Source organism: Callorhinus ursinus, unplaced genomic scaffold (assembly GCF_003265705.2).
Source record: "Callorhinus ursinus isolate GAN/ISIS: 27379988/994484 unplaced genomic scaffold, GSC_fseal_2.0 scaffold41, whole genome shotgun sequence".
Classification (NCBI taxonomy): domain Eukaryota; kingdom Metazoa; phylum Chordata; class Mammalia; order Carnivora; family Otariidae; genus Callorhinus; species Callorhinus ursinus.
Genome location: NW_027397103.1, coordinates 13,859,901 through 13,879,990, shown reverse-complemented (window position 1 = coordinate 13,879,990; position 20,090 = coordinate 13,859,901). Strand labels below are relative to the sequence as shown.

Here is a 20,090-nt window from a genome sequence, read left to right as displayed (position 1 = left end):
CTTCCCACTCCCTGACGGCCCCCACATCGGTCCTCCCAGGGAGGAAAGAAGCAATCGCTGCTCCTCAGTCCCATCAACAGGGCAGAGGCTCTGTAGTCCATCTCTCTGCCTGTCATGCAGCTCTTTTCATCATGATCTAATGGCCAGCTCTCAGAATCTGGCATGAATAAATCATCTCCTTCTGCAATTCCAAAAAACCCAGGCACTATCTCCTCATTTCTGTTTCGTCAAAGGCAGCACTGCCTGAGCTTGCTGTGGGAAGAACGTTTCAGGTTGATGAGTCGGGCAGCGGTTGGCAGTTGAAGATCTAAAAATATTTAACAGCCATGAGTCTCGAGCAGGGACTTACAATCTTTCGGACTCAAAACATTCTCTCCTCATTGGTTTCATTTCCTGACTTCCCATCATCAAATTTTTATATAGAACTTGGAAAAAAATTCTGAGACGATGTTCAAATGGGAATAGTCCAAGAGTTGAGGTCCCTTTATTACTTTTCTGGTTGACTAGGAAAAGCTCAGTAGAAAGCCCAGAGGTTACGGCGTGGCCCACTGGGCTGCACGTGGCCAGAGCCATACTTCATTAACTGCCCCCACTACCGTGTTTTTAGAAAATTTGAACTAGCTGTCAATATTTTTAAATGCAGAGAATGCACACATACACTCCCCCAAAGAAATGGGATTTCTGGCTTCTTCGGGAAAATGGGGAGACCAAGCACTACCACCCCACGTCCCCATGTGGCAACACTCAGCCACAGAATGCTGTCCCCACCGACGGGGCTGAAACTCTCCAATAGACCACGTTATTCATTTATGGTATCCCTCAGGTCCCTGTAGATATTTGTGATCTCTGAGAAAACACGTTTTGTTTTTGACCTTCTAGTAAACACCTGATGAGCTGTGTTTCCCGCTCACCCACGATTCCTCCTCCTCCTGGGAACGTGTCTCCCCCCCCGCCCGCCTGCCGTCGTATTATCCTGACACCCAGGCCCTAGCCATGGCTCTGGACTCAGCAGTGAAATCTGACCTCAACTGGGTGAGGAGCGCTTCCTAGCAATGTGAAATCCTTCTAGAAAATTCCCAACTTGGCACAGAAAAAGTTCACAGTGTCCACAAACAAGTTGTACACAAATGTTCACTGTAGCATTCTCCAGAACAGCCGAAACGTGAAAACAACCCAACTGTCCAATGGGAGCTGATGGCCAGGGGGTACGAAGCTTCTTTTGGGGCTGAAGAAAATGTTCTGAAATTAGGTAGTGGGGAGGATTCCACAATTTTATGAATCTACTAAAAAACCACTGGATTGTATACTTTTAAAGTATGCATTTTATAGTATGTTAAATATATCCTAATTTTCTTAAGTAAAAAAAAGGAAAAAATCAAGTTGTGAAAGGATCTGTACGCCCTAGTACTTTGTATAAAAATGGTAAGCACGTGGGCAACCCTTCTCTACATAGTTTGTTTTAAAAACCATAAAAACGTGCACGGTGAGGATAACGCCCACCTCAGAGAAGAGAGAGAATGAAACCAGCAGGAGGCACGTTAAGACTCCGATTAGATATATGATATTTAGTGCTTTTAAAATGTGATGAAAATAAAGCCAGGTAGTAAGAAAAAAAGAAGCTGGGGGTGGGACAATGAGGGTGTGTTACAGTGTTGTCCATGTGTCTAATCTGAATTGTCTAATCAAGGAACATTTTATTTAAAAATAAACATTTGTTTAAAAATAGAAAGCTGCCATCCTCAACTCTCTCTCTCAATCTCTCCCTCTCTCTCTCTCATTTGGTTTCTTCTCCTTTCGTTTGACTCTCAAATCCACATTCCTGCTGGCAGCCAGCCAGGACACTCTCCATCTGCCTCCTAAATCAGCTCGTGAGAAGGTGGCCAACCTGTGGCCCCACTTCCCAACCCCAGGAAAAGGAAACTATATAATCTTCTTTTTCTCTTTTTAAATATTTTAAAGTCCCTCACAGGCCAGTATGAGTGAGCCAAGTTTTGCTTACCAGCATTTTCCCAGAGCTGGAAGCAATAAATCCCGGGAATGAGGGAACACTCAGGCACCCCCACTTTCTCAGCCACCAAACCCAGGACTACTTCTCCCACCAACATTCACCCTCACTTCCAGCTTATTTGATTTTATCAGCAGCACCATGACAACTCCGAAGACAGCTGAGACAATTGCCACAATTACTTTCTTTCTTCCCTCTGCCTCTATTTTGCTGACAACATCCCCCAAACCCTTTCAGGAAATGCCGACCCAGAAACCATCTCTCACACCGACTTCCGAGATACAACTTTTCCAAGTCAGCCCCTCTGTTCCCTCCTATTGCCAACCTTGAGGGAAACTCTTGTTATAGAAAATGACGCATGGAATCCACTGCCATCAGGTCCCCCTAAAGAGGAGAGGTAAAGCCACGCTGACTGGCGTGAGAGAAAGCACCAGGGGGCTCTGGCCTGTGCGCGGGGCCTGGCTTTGGGTCGTGTTAGCTCTCCTCTGTGTTCCCAAGATGTTCTCAGCTGCACCAAAATATGGAGTTGGGAATCATAATGCTAATTTATCATCATTATTATTTTTTTTAAGTAGGCTCCAAGCCCAGCATGGAGCCCAACGTGGGGCCCGAACCCACAACCCTGAGATCAAGACCTGAGCCGAAATCAAGAGTTGGATGCTTAACCGACTGAGCCACCCAGGTGCCCCCCATATTATTAGACATTATTTATTAAAAATTAACATTATTAATAAACGTGTTAATTTTTGAATAAATAATACATTCCTGGGATTCCAAATTCTGAAAATACAAAGAAGACAACACTGAAACGTCCTCCTTCCACTGCTGCCCTCCAGACCCCCAGCCCCTCTCCCCTCTGCCAACCAGTCATTGTTTGTTTTCTTACCGGCCCCCCAGAGACGGCTGTGGGTCTGCGAGCATGAACCGGTGCGAGGCTCTGCCTCACTCTTACACACATGGTGCACACTCAACCCTCCGTTCTGCCTCTAGAGCGCTGCTCTCTGACCCAAAGGGAAGCGAGAGATCTGGCATTTCTCCTCCCTGACAATGGAAGCCCCACCAGGAAGTGAGGCCAGAACCGGTCACCATCCGGCCACCATCCAGCCACCATCCGGCCATGGGGACCAGCAAGCAAAGGCAATCCGCCTGCATGCCCAGAAGGGATGCAGTGGGCCGTATTCCTGGTGCCAGCACAGGGAAAACCCGGCTGAAGCACACCACACAGCGGGACGGGTGGAGAGCCTCCTGGACTGGCCACGGTCTGCCTCCAGAGTCCATGCACGAGACGCTAAGTGTAATGAGTCGGTTCTCTGTGCCTGCACATTACTGAGAGATAACAATGTCCCCAGCTCTATGCCAGGCCCAGTTACGCTTACAGTGGGGAAGTGAAGAGCAGAATCACACTCAGAAAATCTAGTTACAAAAAAAAAAAAAAAAAGAAAGAAAGAAAGAAAGAAAGAAATAATAAAGAAAATCTAGTTACTTTTCAAAGAGTCTGCTTCTGAGTGGAAACCTTCCTCCTGCCGTGTGGCCCAGGATTATTGTGCACCTGTACTGGGAAGGGCCTCATTAAATGGGGATTCTTGCTTGCCTAACGGGCGGGTTGGCTCCTCCAAGTGAGAGCAGCTACTAATGAGGCCAGGGTCCCGGGGTCATGCCCTATACATGCTGGTTAGCTGGGTTCTTCCAGGTGGCCGTGAAGGGCATCTACAAATCGGGTACCCTGCAGGCCACCTTGGTCACCAGGGGCCAGCTGGCAGCTGAAATCAGCGCCAATTTATTCCTGGTCCTGGTGTTTTCCCTGCTGAGAAAGAGGAGCAACATCCTGCACAAAGGATTACGCCTGGCTCTCCGTTACAGGGACCACAACAATGAGCTGACCAGGGCTGTGTTTGTGGTGACCTAGCAAAGATCAGGCCGGAGCTGGGCCGATCAGAGGAACGCTCACATTCACCAAGAGCAGTATTTAAAGGCCACGGACATCTGACTGTAAGCGCCAGGGGAATTCACTGCTCACAGACCAAGGGGTGGGGTTTTAAGGTATAAGAATCATGAAGTTTTACCTACAGCTTGGACTTTTCTCCCAAATTCGAGACTATTTCATCCAACTGCCTATTGGACAGCTCCAGTCGTGTGTCCAACAGACATCTCAGACTTGATGCCGAACTCCTGCCCCTCACCACCCCCACCTTCCCACCGTGTGCGCTCCCCCCTTCCAGCCTCCCTGTGGCTCAGACCGACACCTCGTTCATCCTGAGCTCCTCTTTCCTCGGCAGCCCACATCCAGTCTGTCCGGAAAGCCCGCCCGTTCTAGACGGGACACAAACATCTTTAATGCCTTCACCCTCCCGGGTCCACTCCTTCCACATGGGCCCACCAGGCACGAGACTGCAGCGACTCCCCCTTCTCCCTGGGCCACTCCAACCCGTGACAGCTGGACGGCACACCCCTCACCTTCAGGACCTGCCTTAAATGTCATCTCCCGAGCGAGGTCCTCTTTGGTGGCCCCGCAGAAAGACCCATCTCCCACACTGGCAATCCCTATCACCCTCCCCTGTTCTTGCTGCATAGCACTTAACACCACAAACTTACTGTATTTTATTTACTAGCCTTGTCTATGGGCTGTTTCGGTCTCCTAGACTGTAAACTCTGTGGGGGCAGGGATTTTTCTTTATGTTCCCTGCAATACCTCCAAGACCTAGAACAGTACCTGGCCCATAGGAGGCCCTCTATAAATATGTCATGAATGAACGAATGAATGAGCTGTGAACCTCAGAGTTCATGCTTCAACACCGTATTTCTATGGCATCCTCAGAGGGTACATGTATGAGCACACGTGTGTGTACATTATGGTCCTTGTGCATGAGGTCACTCCTGTCCATCCCTGGCTAGGCCTATCCACCCATTTCCCACTCCCCTTCTCAATGTGGATGTTCATCTATGGCGTCTTCTTTGTCCTCCATAACAGCATGGGGAAAGGCGGGACTGTCTGAGAGTCAACTTCCCTGCAAGGGGACTTCCATCAGTCTCTAAGTCATAAAATGGGAAATTCCTACAATGCTCTTCCCTGTTTCCAAGTGTCTGCTTCTTTAGGTCATTCTCTGCATCCTTTAGACAGCTGTTTCTGCGTTATCTCCAGTCCGTAGCTGTCCACTGTAAGAATATTAACACGACAGTGACTCCTAAGCCATCACTGGGCTGGGACTCATCGATGCTAATTTTTCTCATTGTGGTAAGAACACTTTTTTAAAAGATTTATTTGTTTATTTTTGAGATGGTGAGAATGAGAGAGGGAGAAAGAGTATATGAGAGAGGGGAGGGTCAGAGGGAGAAGCAGGCCCCTCGCCGAGCAGGGAGCCCGACGTGGGACTCGATCCCCGGACTCCAGGATCATGACCTGAGCCGAAGGCAGTCACTTAACCAACTGAGCCACCCAGGCGTATTTGTGGTAAGAACATTTAACATGAGATCTACCTCTAGCAAATTTCAAGTGCACAATACAGTATTGTTAACTCCAAGCTCGGTGTTGTAGAGTAGACCTCTAGAATATATTCATCTTGTATCCAGTGCTAATGTTTCGAAGGCAGGCACTGTTACAATGGGCTCAATAATAAGTAAGGAAGGAGTACGAGAATGATTTTTCCAAGGAGTATCACAAATGATAAAGATTATCAGCTTTCTCCAAGAAAGTAAAATATTTACCCTTGATTCAGACATTCCCAAAGTTCATGGCACCTCCAAATCACCAGGAATGATTTCAACACCACAAGAGGAAACAAAAAAAATTAAAGACAAGGGAGACAGACAAACAGACATACAGACACCCTAGGGTATTAAGAAAAAAAAAAAACAAAAAAACAAAAAACAGAGTCTCTAACCTCATTAACCCTGAAATTGAGTAGAGTTAAGAGAAGTCCACAAATACATTGACATTCTGAACACCACTTGGGTCAAAAATCAGATTAGACTTCTTGCAACCTTCAATTTACCTGGCGGCTTTTCAATAAATGTCAGCTGGGCAGAAATTCAATGGAAGTGATTTGCAGGCTCCTGTAATCCCGAAGTGTGTAAATTTCCCTAAATGAGGAGCTCTCCTTCAGGAACCAGGAATTCTCCCGTCACCAATTAATTAAAATCCAATGATCCCAGGCCATCCCTCACTTGACCCATTGTATTAATGACAACAGCTTCCAAACCCTTCTTACATACCAATTACTCTATAGTAATTACGTCTCAGTCTTAAGTCAACCACAGTTAGGAAGGATTATGTGCATGTAACTTCTCTGACTTCTCCTTTTGCTGAATACACCCCTGAAATTCTTTACGTGGAACTAGACTATACCTGTCCTGCCATACTTTGATGAAGAGACTGATGTGGTCCAGAGGAGCAAGTATGAACCAGAATCAGGCATGCAATAACAGGGAACAGCGATAAAAAGCTGGACTTGTTTGCCCCACAAGGCGGTTCGTCTACCCGTTACAGGATGCACACATAAGATGGTTCAGGACAGAGAAACGCCTCCCTGTCCAGGTGCTGGAGGAGTGAACACGGGGTTCACATGTACCAGCACTTTGAACCTGCCCAGCGCTCACCCCACATCAATCTCAACCTCACAAACGGGTCCACTGTGCATGTTCTCAAGGAATGAAAATGATTCCAGATAATGATGATATCCGAAGTGAGTGAGCACCAGGTCAGACCCTTGGAGGAAAGCGACCATTAATTGGCCTAAAACAATAGAAGGAAAGGTGACATCTGTTCTGGCGGCTGAGCCATGCTGCACTAATGAGGGGCTCAGTGGCTGTGTAGTGGCTGTTCAGTTAGCTGACCTGTGGCACCATGAGAATGGCCCCCAGTGCACCCAGCACCACTGGGGAGGGAGGGCTCGAGCATCCTGAGAGACCGAGCACAGGTGGGGACTTGGGCCTGACATGTGAGCAAAGAGAAATCCTTACTGCAGCTCTGAACCTTCAAGGTCAGTGCCTGCAAAGCCAGTTTCTTTGAAAACTCCATTCCATCTTAAGGGAACCATTTGTCTGCTTCCTCTGATGCAGCCTGGCTGATTCACCCTCGTGAGAGATGCTAGGAGTCTGGGACCACACTTTCTGAACAGAGAAGGAGAGCACGTTACTGGAAATATGTGAGCTTCTAATGGGAACCAAACATTTAAAGTTGGAACTGTCCCAGAATGTCACGGTCAGCATGCCTAGGAAGACATAAAAAGAAGCCGTTGTCTATACCCAGTCCCTAACTCTGCCAGAGTTTCACAAACTTACACTCTCTCCCTGGGTCTCTAAGGTCTGGACTATAACTCATTCGTTCAAACGTTCAATTAAATGTATTTGAGCATCTGTGCATGCCAAGCTCTGTTCTCGGCACTGGGGCTCAGTGGTGGACAAGGCAGGGGAGGTTCGTGCTCTCCTGGAGTTGATATTCTCATGGAGGGAAACAATTAACAAGCTAGTAAGAAAACAAATGAGGCAAGTATTAAATAATGAGAGTAGCTGTCATTAATGACCTTGCCTAAATATTTCCAGCTGCCCGTTTTCTGGACACAGGAGAGGACTGCATTTCTGGCTCACATGACACTGGGTGGAGCCAAGTAACCGACTGTGACCAGCACATTTTGTGTGTCCTTTCCACACAAGAGCACAAGTCTCTGCTGCCCGCTGCCTCCGCCACCAGCAGCTTGAGAGACTGACGCTCAGATTCCCCCGGCCGAACTTCAGCGGGAAAATGGATTGAATGAGAAACAAACCTCTGTTTTTTAAACCACCGAGACTGGGGGTGGTGTGTCTTCACAGCATCAGCTAGCCCGTCCTGACTGAGGCAGAGGTGAGGACAAAACGCAGTAAAGTGGGGGGGCTGGGGTCCGTCAGGCAGAGCCATGAAAGGAGCCCTCTCTGAGAAGAGGTATCTGAGAGCTGGGATTCCAGTGGAGAACGAGGATCAGTATTCCAGACAAGGGGAACAGCAAGGGCAGAGGCTCTGAGGTGGTAAAAGGCTTGCTACGGTTAGGCGCACATGTCCTACACACGTGCACTTATGCACACACTCACGTGCACCCCTGCACAGGCATATGAACTCACACACACACACACACACACACACACAGGCACAAACTCACGGCCGGAGTGATGAGCAGGAGGCAGAGGGGGACTGGGCGGCAGCCCTGTGGTCCACCTGCAGACACTTCCACGGGCCAGCCTCCATCCTGGAGAGACAGTCATCAGTGATGCAGGCCCTTTGCACAAAACCTCAACATGCCAGCAAGGGGCAGAGCTCTCCAGAGACTGGCTGCAATGTGGACCCCCCACTCACCCCTGGCTATAGAGACCTAACCTCATCCGGTTCCCTATTAGCATAAATTAAAAGAAAAAAGTCCCAGCCGCTGAGACAAGCAGAGAGATAAGAGGTCACAGTCCCACAGCCTGGTTAACCTTCCCTGCAAGCCCAGGCCCCGAGCCTGGGTGCTCTCTAGCAGCGCCCCTCTGTGGAGCAGGGGACTTTACCATGGCCCTCTTGTACAGGCCATGTCACTGCCAAGTGACACATGAGAGGACTTCAGCAATGTGGGGTCACTTGCTCGCAGGGTCACACTGAGAAAGTTGTAGAGATCTGGCTCCAAGGTCATGACTAGAAAATGCCTTTTATGAAAAGAGCAGAGAACTAATCAATTATAGTGTTCACACCCTAAAGAGTCCTCGCTCCTACACGGAGAAAGGTCTTTATGAGCACAGAAAGAAACAGGGGTCAAGGGCACTGAACACTTGCACTCTGTGTGGAAGGGATTCTGAGCTGGCAGAATGAAGCTCTCCACATGTAAAGAGCACCTGTCTGAGGAAGGAAACAAAAGAGGACAGGAACGGGCTGACGGGGGCAGGGAGCGAGGGAGATGGTACGTGGGGTGGTCCTGGACCCGGCCAGAGCCCCCAGTTTGCCCCTGGACGGCCCAGTGCTAGAGCCAAAGCATTCCCTCGGATAGTCGGTGAAGCTGATTTAAGCTTCATTCTGCTTGCAACTAAAACACTGATGTAATATGACAGCATTAAAGTCTCTCATGAAGTGGAGATGCGGTGTTTTATGACCCATAGTGGCATGATTTTACCTGCCTCATCATTTCAACTGTGGTGACTTTCACTGGCATTTAAGCATATTTCAGTTGATAGATGGGGAGAGACCAGTAGAGCCATAAATCAGTATTGACTGCCAGAGACACCTCTCTCCTTAACACCTAGTACTTTCTTCCGTGGGCAGCCCGATGTTTCCAGAAGAAAAGACCCAATGCCAGTGTGAACTCTCCCTAAAATGCCTAAGTGACAACCACTTACCATGACCCATCTCCCAACCCCATGCAACAAGCCCATCTTGAAAAATCCAGGGAGACCATTTTCCCATTTTTTCTTCTGTTTCAAAATCCAGAGCTAAGTGGCTAGCATCCCACCACCGTGCAAAAAAGCGGAGAGCCTACAGTCGAAGACAATGCAGTTTCGGGAGGGCATGGCACCGTGCTGTTCCAACTCAGATGGATCAAAGCGAACGCACCGCCTCCGGCAGCCCCTCAGCCCTCTTGCACTTTAAATGTTCCGAGAAGTCTCTTCAGCAAGTGCAGCAAAGTATTACATTTTTTAAAGGACCTTATATGAAAAGTCCAAGACATAGCCATGAACTGCCACCAAAAGAAAGCTCGACATCCTTCTCACCCCAGCCTTACTCAAAACGTAGTGACATCAGCACACATGTGACACGGGAGGGGAAGGTCTCTCCATTCTGTCCAGTGTCCTCGACAGGGGCCTTGTTCCCAGAAGAGATGAGCAAACCCAGACGTTTCTGCCGTTGCTCACAGCGGAGCCTGAGCACCGTAGCCCGGTGGGCTACCAGCAGTCCGCACAGGAAGCAGGACTCCGTTCCTACTGGTTTAGTGGAATAGTACTGGGCGGAAGGAACATTTGATTTGCCGAGGCACAATCAGGGTCAACAGAACTGAGAAGGGATGTTAGGGAACTCAGAGATGAGCAACAGCACAAAGCTGTGACTACCCGCGTTTGAGGGGCTATCGGGGAACCAGCATTCCTGCGGCCCCAGAGACAGCTGGAGCCCCGGTGGGATGCAGCCATCACCAGAATCAGGCAGGAAGGACGACATGCCCTGACTCTCCGGTGCCGGCCTTCTAGTCTCCTGCCAGGGCCCAGCACGGGCTTAGCCCAGCCAGAAGCCAGCAAGGGAGCCCAGGTAAAGCGACCCGTTGGCATGAACCCCCAAAGTGCACAGCAGAGAAGAGTGGGAAGTGGGGCCAGCAGAGAAGAAGTAGCACATCCAGTATTTGGGGTTCGCATTGGTGTGACCCCAAGCTACCTTCCAGATTTATCTCCCGTGCCCTGCTGCGTGGACTCGCTGACCTACACTCTCCAGCCTTCTCTTTCACGCACGTTTCCAGCGAGAGATTCTGAGGGAAGTTGGGGGACAGAAGGGAGATATATGGCAATACTGACCCATTGCAAGTTTTCCCTGTGGCAAATGTCCTCCCCGAGCTCTTTCCTGCCTTCACCTGAGCAGTCACTGACCCAGGAATGCCCCCTGACACAATGCTTCCAGCAGTCTGAGAAGAGGAGACCTCTTGGCGCTGCGGCGAGGATTAAATGGGCCAATGTGTGGAGCACCTAGAAGCTGTTTTCACAGATGTGCACCTGCAGAGACGGGCCTCCCACGCTTCACGGTCTCTCAGAGCGCTCTGTGCTTCCCCTTCATACTGCACATCACGGTCCTCTCTCTCTGCCTCACCCACCAAGTCCCAGCCACTGGCCCCATCGTGGCACATGGAGCTGCAAGGGGCCGCCTCGGGGGACAATCTGGAAAGGCCGGGGGATGTGGGGGCCCAAGGTGCCCAGTAATGTGGTGCAGGAAAAGCAGCAGCCCCCCATTGCCCCCTCCCTTCCCCTCGGGTTTCAGGACACATGTCCACGCTGCTGCTGCCAGATGCCGGATGCGTGCGGTTAGCTGCGTACACAGCAGATGCGTGCGGTTAGCTGCGTACACAGCAGATGCGTGCGGTTTGCTGCGTACACAGCAGATGCGTGCGGTTTGCTGCGTACACAGCAGATGCGTGCGGTTAGCTGCGTACACAGCAGATGCGTGCGGTTTGCTGCGTACACAGCAGATGCGTGCGGTTTGCTGCGTACACAGTAGGAAGCGGTATGGGGAGGACACTGCGAGGGGCAACACAAGGCTCCCCAGTAGTCACGTCAGGCACGGATGAGGGCCCCCAGGTTTTACCAGAACATATCACAGTTTGTACCAGGGTCGGAGACCCCGTTCTACTCCCCTGTCCCGTGAGGGGACGTGGGAGGGGGAGGCACGGCACTCTCAGAAACCCACGGACACCAGATCCCTGCGACTACCAGCCACTTTCACACCAAAGGGTTATTGGTCCGCCTTGATTCGATTCTCCCCCTTTCCCATAATTTTCCTGAAATCCAACTTATTACTTCGGTTTAATTGTCATTCTGACAGCTGGCTTTCCACACTCCCTTTTACCCTGACCCTGCTTCCCAGAGAGAGAGACTGACTTTTCCATTCCTGCTCATTAAACATGGTTTAATTCAAATATTTCTTCCAAGGTGGCCTAAGGTAAGAGCAAAAAAGGAATTTCTTGGTCTTTGATACAGGGAGAAAACTGGCTGCATTTTCTGCCTGTGTCAGGCCCCTACAGTTGAATCAGACACCCACTGACCCACCGAGTCAGTGGCCCGTACAGCACCTGGGCAACGGACTGAGCTCGATTAGGTTCACGCAGGCCAGGGGCCACCCACAGACCACCCCACGCCACTACTGGCTCACGGGTGTTCCCACAGCCACACTGGGGAGGGTGGGAGGGAAGATACAGGGCTCTCAACTCTTAGAGAAGTATTCTGAGATGTGGGTACCAGCGGCACATGAGTAGCGTTGCCTGAATGTGCAGTGAACTGTAGGATGCGGGGCAAAGCCGAACCAGCCTCAGTGAGTCACGGCTTCAAAGGAAACGTGACTGAGGCAGACCTACGAGCTCAGGATTGGTGATCACTCAGACAAGCCCACCTGGGTTCATCTTTACCTTGAAAGGGATGTACATTTGGTTATTTACTGCCACACGACAAATTATCCCCGATTTTGGCAGATTAAAACAATAAACATTATTTCACAGTTCCTTTCGGTCAGAAATTAGGGAGCAGCTGAGCTGAGTGGTTCTGAGTCAGAGTCTTTTGTGAGGTTGCAGTGAGGATGTCAGCTGGGGCTGAATCATCTGAAGGCTTGGCTGGGGCTGGAGGATCTACTTTCAAGACGGCACACTCACACGGCTGTTGGCGGGAGGCCTCAGTTCCTCACCAGCAGCCTTTTCCAGAGAGCTGCTTGAGTGTCCTCATGACATGGCAGTTGGCTTCCCCCAGCATGCAAGATCCAAGAGACAACAAGGAGGGAAAGGTGATGCCTTCTATGACCTACTTTCTGAAGTCAAAAACCAATACTCCCACCATAGTGCAGTTCTTCAAAGTGAGTCGCTAAGTCCCATCCACACTCAAGGGGAGAGAAATTAAGCTCCACCTCTTCATGAGAGGAGTATCACAAGAATGTGTATACCTATTCTAAAACTACCTACAGGTCTCCTGAGCAAGCATCAACATGAGTCGAACTCGGAACTTTGAGGTTAGACATACTTGGGTTCGCATCAGCCTTGTGTCATTTACTTACCTGGGTTTAACCTCTTCACACCCCAAGTTCCTCATCAGCAAATGAGAACAACAATATCTATATTGCCTAGTTATTGTGAGAATCTAATTAGATACTATCTGCAAAATATCCACCACAGTGCCTGGTGCATAGAAAGAATTCAATTCATCATAATTAATATCTTAATTACTATGAGGTGTAAAGGAGAATCATTTGGCACTCTTTGCATACTTAATCTCTGGTGTGACCCCCACTATAACATAACTAAAACATCATAGATGGATTTATGTAACTAAATAATAATTCTTTTACATTTATAACTGGGAAGTTTTAAATACTGCCCTAAAAATAACATGACATAGGGTCACTGATGTCTCAGATGTTCTGAGTTGCACTATGAGACAATCAATGTCCAAATTTCATAAAAGTTCACAGGTGGGTTCTGCCATCAAAAGATGTCAGAAGTAGGGCACCTGTGTGACTCAGTTGGTTAAGCGACTACCTTCAGCTCAGGTCATGATCCCCGAGTCCCAGGATCGAGTCCCATATCGGGCTCCCTGCTCGGCAGGAAGTCTGCTTCTCCCTCTGACCCTACCCCTCTTGTGCTCTCTCGCTCTCTCTCTCTCTCTCTCTCTCTCAAATAAATAAAATAAAATCTTTAAAAGAAAAAAAAAGATGTCAGAAGTAATTGAGGGTCATACTTCAGCCCTCTGCCACCTAGGACCATTCAAACTGGCTGCCTCCTTTTTTAACAGAAGTAAGTCAGAAAACTGTATGATATCATAGGAGCATTGACCCAGGCACCAAAAATACACACGTCCAATGTGATATTAATATTTATACTGACAGCACAGATTTTTGGCTACATGCTTGCTGAGTGGGTAACCAGAAGGCTCGTGCAGACAAACCCAGACACAAGTCAAGGATGCCTGCAGAGGCAAACGGAGATTGCAGATGAGTCACTTTAGGACAAAAGTCTCTCAGAACCAATATCCAGGGAAAAAATGCAGATTGATATCTATAAATACATGCTGAAATGTAATAAACCTCATTTCTTCAATTCAGTCTCATTCCTGAAGCTAACTTCTGAGTAGAATAGGGTACCACCTGCAAGTAAGGAGAGCGCGTCCTTCCCTTCCAGTGGTAGTAGTTAGTAGTTAGGCTTCTGTGTCATGAAGCATGCCAAATGGACGACCCACCAGCTGGCCATGGGTGCAGGCAAGGCCCAGAGAAAGAACTGCCCAGCTGAGCCCGACCAAAATGGCAGACACAGATAATTACGCAGAAAGCACATGGTTGTTATCTCAGACGACTTCACAGTAGGATGATTTGTTCTACAGCCGAAACTGATACGTAACCTTCAGAACTCATTCCTGCCTCTGTCTCAGTGCCTCAGCTAGACATTCCGTGCAGTGTCAGCGCGAGGATACTAGCACACCTCCCGCCCCGCCCTTCCTCCTAACCTGGATTTCCTATTTAATAAAATGTTTATTTTAGAGCTCTGGAAGATATTGTCTATCAAGTGAGCAAAGTTCCTTCCTATTCTACTTTGCTAAGAGTTTTGGCATAAATTATGAGCTAAAATAGAAACTGCTCTCATTCTGTATGCGCTGAGCAGCCCTTTCCAGACAAACAGGAAACTCCTTCTAAGAGACCACTTCAGGAACATACTGAACAGCTAACAAGGGAGGAGACAAGACCTACACACAGAAAGGACTTACGTAATAATGCAGGACCGCACATGCTCAAATGATGAACACAGAAGGCATGAGCTCAAGTTCAGTAGAAGTTCAGAGGAGAATATGAACTTGGTGTTTTTTTTTTTAAAGAAAATAGATGATGGGAAACAAGTATCTTGGTGAGAGCAAAGCAAGAGACGAAGACCCAGCCTCAGGATAGAAGATGGCCAACATGCTTGGTGAGGGCAGAGAGCAAACCCACACATCCAGCTCGCCGCCACTGCTTCTAGGGCTCGGAGGCAGGCTATGCTTTCCAGGCCGCCCTGAAGTTATGTCTCCACAGACTGACCATGAAATGTGGGTAGAGGTAACATAAGCCACATCCAGGCCTGGCCTTTGAAAACATCCTATAAGATCTTCCAGAATTTCCATGGAAACTTCAAGGGTGGCATGGCCACAAAGTTTCCAGGTGGCACAGACCTAGGACAGAAGCAGCCAAGGTCCCTGACCGCTACTTGAACTTGGATGCAGCTACTTGGATGTGGCTCAGAAACGCCATCCAGGCCTCGCCGGACCATGTCCAGCCACTGAGATATGAGGTTATTTGTTACAACAGCTAACATTAATTATCCTCACTAATGCAAAGAGCTACAAAGGGCAGAGTTCAAAGAATCCAATAACTTGAATATCCCAGTGAATTCCTCAGTGACCAGCTACTCTGAGCTAGACCCACTGGCCTGCAAGTCTGGCCTTCGACTTCCTATTTTCAGAGACACCTTCATTTCTGGAGCTCAGGAAGAAAGAACCTTATTGCATTTCCTGGGAAGAGTGATGCACTTGTAATAAACCTACGTCCACCAAGGCTGTTGAAAAATGGGGTCATGAAACATATGCTAAATAGTATTTTCAAAGTGAAAGGTAGAGAACAGACAGAAGATTTCTGTTCCCAAGCAGACTAGAAATGTGGCGGCCCTTGGTACCAGAATCCAGATTTCCTGTGGTTTCAACACAAATTTTAAAACAACAGCAACAATCCAGTAAGGGAAACTAGCACAATGCTACTAGGGGTCCTACACCTTCCTTGAGGGATCTTCAGATGGTCCAGGTTTTCACCCAACCCCCCACCTTCACCTAGCGGAATAATGCAAGCAAGCCCCATCAAACTGACCGCTCTCAAAGGAAGACAGTAATTATTTCCAATGAAGATAATAAGTCTATAAAAAGAAAAAAATCAGGACAGTCAGTAATTATGCACATTTGTCTCCTGACACCAGGAAATAGAAATTTAACAGTGACCACACCCTCAGAGGATTCGCACAGTGCCTGAAAGCTTCCCATTTAGAAGACAGTTAACTCAATGGCAAAGCAACACCCTGGGAATGCAGAGGCTCCAGAGGCTAGGTCACAGCCTCTCAGGCCCCTCAGCCCCACAGCAACTCTCAAGGCCTTCTAACACAACCCCGCAATGCATGCCATGATCCTAAAGGCCCAGAATTGCTTGCATCAGCAGCAGACTGATGTTAAGACTCACTACTCCAATAAAACCTCAAAAATATGTTTCTTGGTCAAACCATCCTGACTTACCCAAGGTCACCCATGGCAAACAGCAGGGTCAAGATCTGACTCCCGAGCAGCTGAGCACCAGCATTACATTCTCCCATAATAAATACACTATAATATAACAATACCCTAAAAACGTAATGCACTAGTACTACGGACACACTAATAATACATTACAATGCAATAATACGCTATAATGAAGCAAGGGTCACACCTGATACTACACCCACGCTCTCCTCACTGAGAAATCACCCTAGCAGGCTCCTGACCAGCTTCTCCTTGCTCAAAAAAATTTTTTTTAACAGGCAGGTCTCAGGACTAAGAGGAATACAGCATAACCTAGCCATCAATTCTATTCCTTCCAGGGGTAATTCTATGATTCCCTGTACCACCACTATTCTGCTCATATCTGTCTTAATACGCACGTGCGTGTGTGCACACACATGCATGCACACACACGCACATGCGTGCACACATTGTTGTCCTGGTCCCAGGCAATTCCAGTATTCTTGCCAATACCTACACTGAATGGCAAGCAGATTCTTCAGTCGAAATCCACTAAGAAAAAAAAAAAAAGGGATGAGAACAAGGTTGAGTCTGGGCCATAACTGGTTCTCAGAATCGAAGATGGAGAGAAACAAGCATAGAACAGTTCCATTTGCAGGGAGTAGACTGAGCCAAGAAGCTGCAGGGAGGTGAGTGGGCTCTTTACTGACCAGCTTGCCTAAGCTCACCACATCTCATGCCTAAGATTCTGATTCCAGAACTCTCCCAGCGAAGAAACCCCAAGCTCTGAACTCACTCAATGGATGGGTCTACAGTAACTTCAAAAAACTCTAAAATGGGGTCTCAGGAGTAGTAGTGTAGTTCAATTTGATAGAGGTTTGTGGCGTACCAAGAAGCGCCCAGGACTGGGGTTGGCCTAACAGGTAAGAAGAGAAATAAGACCCAGGTCTGGCACTCAGGACGGTCACTAAGACACTGGAGGAATTGGTCCCAGCCAAGTTTACTGCAGTGTGCTCATATTTCTGGTCATGGTAGCACAGAAAACTCAGTAGTGAGTGTGGCTGGCAGGGGGATGCAGCGTGAAAATGGGAGTGTAGGTCAAGGGCACCTTTGTCAAGAGGAAAACAGACTGAGGCAGCTTCTCACCTTGCAAGTCAAAACTACGAACATGCAGTTAAGAGAGGAGACGATTTGATAGATCCTTAGTTAATCAGAGTACTCAAGTAGGAGATACCCAGATTGATTTAAGTGGGGATTTTTTAAAGCCTATTTTTTTTCTTCTTTTATGAATAATTTCTAGACTGGCCTTAGTAGAAACAGTCTAGTGACCTTGAACTTGTGCTTCCTTTTCTGACAAAGGATCCCCACACGCAAGGTATCAGAGCCATGACCCTGACTTTCCACAGCAAGTTAGTTAGGGATTTCTGGTTGTAAGCAACAGACACTTACTCTGAATAATTTATACAGAATGTGGGTGTGGGTAGCAAAAGGAATTAACAGTCTCATCAGTTGTACAGATAAAATGAATACACTCACACGACAGTGTGTCTTCTCCAACCTCGCAGCAGTGCACTCAAGATTCAAAGTCCCAGAGAGAGCACCTGATTGACCGGTCATTGGTCATATCCCCACCCTATGGTCAGTCCAGGGCAGGATATCATGTCCCTACACATGATGCTCATGAGAAGAGAAAGGAAGCCCCCAGAAGGAAATCAAGTTGATGCTCCTAAAGAAACAGGGCCCAGTGGCCCAAACCTAACGCAGGCTGAGCATGCAGAAGGTAGAAGAGATTCAGTTATTAAGATATTGCCCAACAAGAGACACGGGCTGTGAGAGAACACTTTTGTGTGGGGGCTGTCTGCTCAGCTCAGAGCCCACTTCCCTGAAAAAGACTCTTCAAAGGTTCGGACTCTGGCAGCTACGTCTGTGCTGGGTGCCCCTTCCCTTCACCCACACCTGATTGGACCAGAGCAACATCTGGCCCATGGAAAGCCAGCCCAGTGGCTAGCAAACAGCCAATCAGATCTTTTTTGATAAATGACGTTTAGAGACCCAGAAAGTAAGACTGAGAGACTAGACAACGTTGAGGGCAGAACCCCTCAAAATGAAATGAGTTTCAAGGAATTCCCTCCTCAGAGGGCTTTGGAAATACCCTTGGTTTTGACCTTCCTGAGGCCCGGTCATTCAGTTGCCCTCTGAATTTCAGAGGATACTGGAGCTCGTCCAGTATCCTCCCGAGAAACTCCCCTTTTTGTTCATGCCTGGGTTCTCTCCTTCCCAAAGCAATAATCCCTGTCTAGCCCAAGATAAAAATTTCACCAGACCTCAGCTACCAGAAGACACTTACCAAAACACCTGGTGTTTTGGTTTTTCTCTTAGAAAAAAAAAAAAAAAAAAAAACACCCAATCAACAAACAAAACCAAAATGCTTTTACCAACAGTTTAAGAGAAAGCAGATTAAAACTCTAAAATGTTCAGATAAGAACATTTGAACTTTACCGCCCAAGACCTCAACAGCTGATCAATATCAATTAAAGTTGTAAGAATAGAAGAGTCCCAGGACTAAAAATATCATAATTTTGCCTCAGAGTGGGAAGAGAAAAACAATTAGGTTTCTTGGGAAAAAAAATAAAGGGATTTTCTCGAGAAAGAAGAATCCAGTAAAGGAAGAATTAACTACCTTAGCTAAACGGTTCTTCAGAATTATCTCTCATAAGGAAAGGGGTGGATTGAGCAAGACAGAATATGCATCGTAAATCAGAATAATTGCATTACTTGGCTGTCTTCATAGCTCAGTTTTGTCCTGATAAATTTTTTAAATTATGATAAGATCGGTTTTGAGTTTGAATCTTTTCGTAATCCATTCAGACACCTCTAAGTGAAAGCAAAAATATGTTGTACTCTAAAAGCAGGATGTACACCCAGGTTTGATTCGGAACCCAGTGAGAAGTGAAGTGTGTGGCCAATGAAGACATAAAGTATCATTTGCGTGGAGTTGATGAGGGCCTAGTGCTAATAGAGCTGGTGTTCCATCCGGACCGCACCAATGCTTTCCTGAGCCTGATTCCTGCATACCCAGGCATCTTTTCCAGAAGTATTCTCAGTATTCCATTTACAGCAGGTTGCTGGGCATTAGCAGCTACAGACTTGAATGGAGAAGAAGACCCCACTTTACGATGTCTCACCTCCACGATGAGGATGAACCTCAGGACTCTGTTCTGAGCTCCCCGTCTGAGAAAGGTTAGCTCTAGACAAGTCTGCTTCCTGGAAGACCTGTCCCAGTTGGTGTTCAAGTCTGAGAATTAAGGTATATGTTATTACTAGTTTCAAAAGTCAATTCTGGAAACACTTTGGCATTTCCTCAAAAGTTTAAGCACAGAATTACGATATGAGCTAGCAATTCTTCTCCGAGGTATATACCCCCTGCCCCCTGAAAAGAGGTGCTCCAACAGATCCTTGCACGCAGATGTTCACAAAAGCATTCTTTACAGTAGCCCACATGTCCATCAACAAAGTGGCCGATAAACCAATCGAGTGGTGTATCCGCTCAACAGAATAGGATTCATCCATAAAGGCGCTGACACCTTGAGAATGCCCCACTGAGCAGAAGGAGCCAGGCACGGAAGGCCATGTGGTGCATGATTCCAGGTACATGAAATGTCCACAACATGTAAATCCACAGAGATGAGAAGCATATTGCTGGTTCCCAAGAGCAGGGGTGGAGAATTAGGGAGCATATGTTTAAAATGTTCTGGAACCAGACAGAGATGGTGGTGGCACAACATTGCGAACGTGCTAAATGCCAGAGCTGTTCACTTGAAGATGGCTAATTTTATATTATGTGAATTTCACCTCAATAAAAAAAAAATCATTTGCCTTACCAAAAAAAAAAAAAAATCAATCCTTTCCATTTTTACAATATATAGGCTCATATTATCAAATGTCTTCTTTTAACACTTTTCAGTCACCCCCACTCTCCAAACTCAAACTCAAACACAGTGTTTTCACTAGAATGGACAAAAGTAGGTAAAAAGGTGACAGGTCCAACCAACATCAACATAAAATTTCCCAGCCACATTTATACTCAAGATTTATAAGAACTGCAGTTACACGACAGGAAAGCTTAATCCATGTT

At 47.5% G+C, this 20,090-nt stretch overlaps 1 protein-coding gene across 3 annotated transcripts in view; it reads right to left on the bottom strand.

Moving 5' to 3' along the window:
* TMEM132B (transmembrane protein 132B) overlaps positions 1–20,090 on the bottom strand; it is a 184,848-nt gene that overhangs the window by 105,944 nt on the left and 58,814 nt on the right. The window contains exon 1 of one of the 3 annotated variants that reach the window (XM_073881302.1): positions 12,097–12,377. The exons of the other annotated variants lie outside the window; for them this stretch is intronic. The gene's annotated coding sequence lies outside the window, so the exon portion shown is untranslated. Of the gene's footprint in view, positions 1–12,096; positions 12,378–20,090 lie in introns of those variants that run through there. 3 annotated transcript variants of the gene reach the window in all.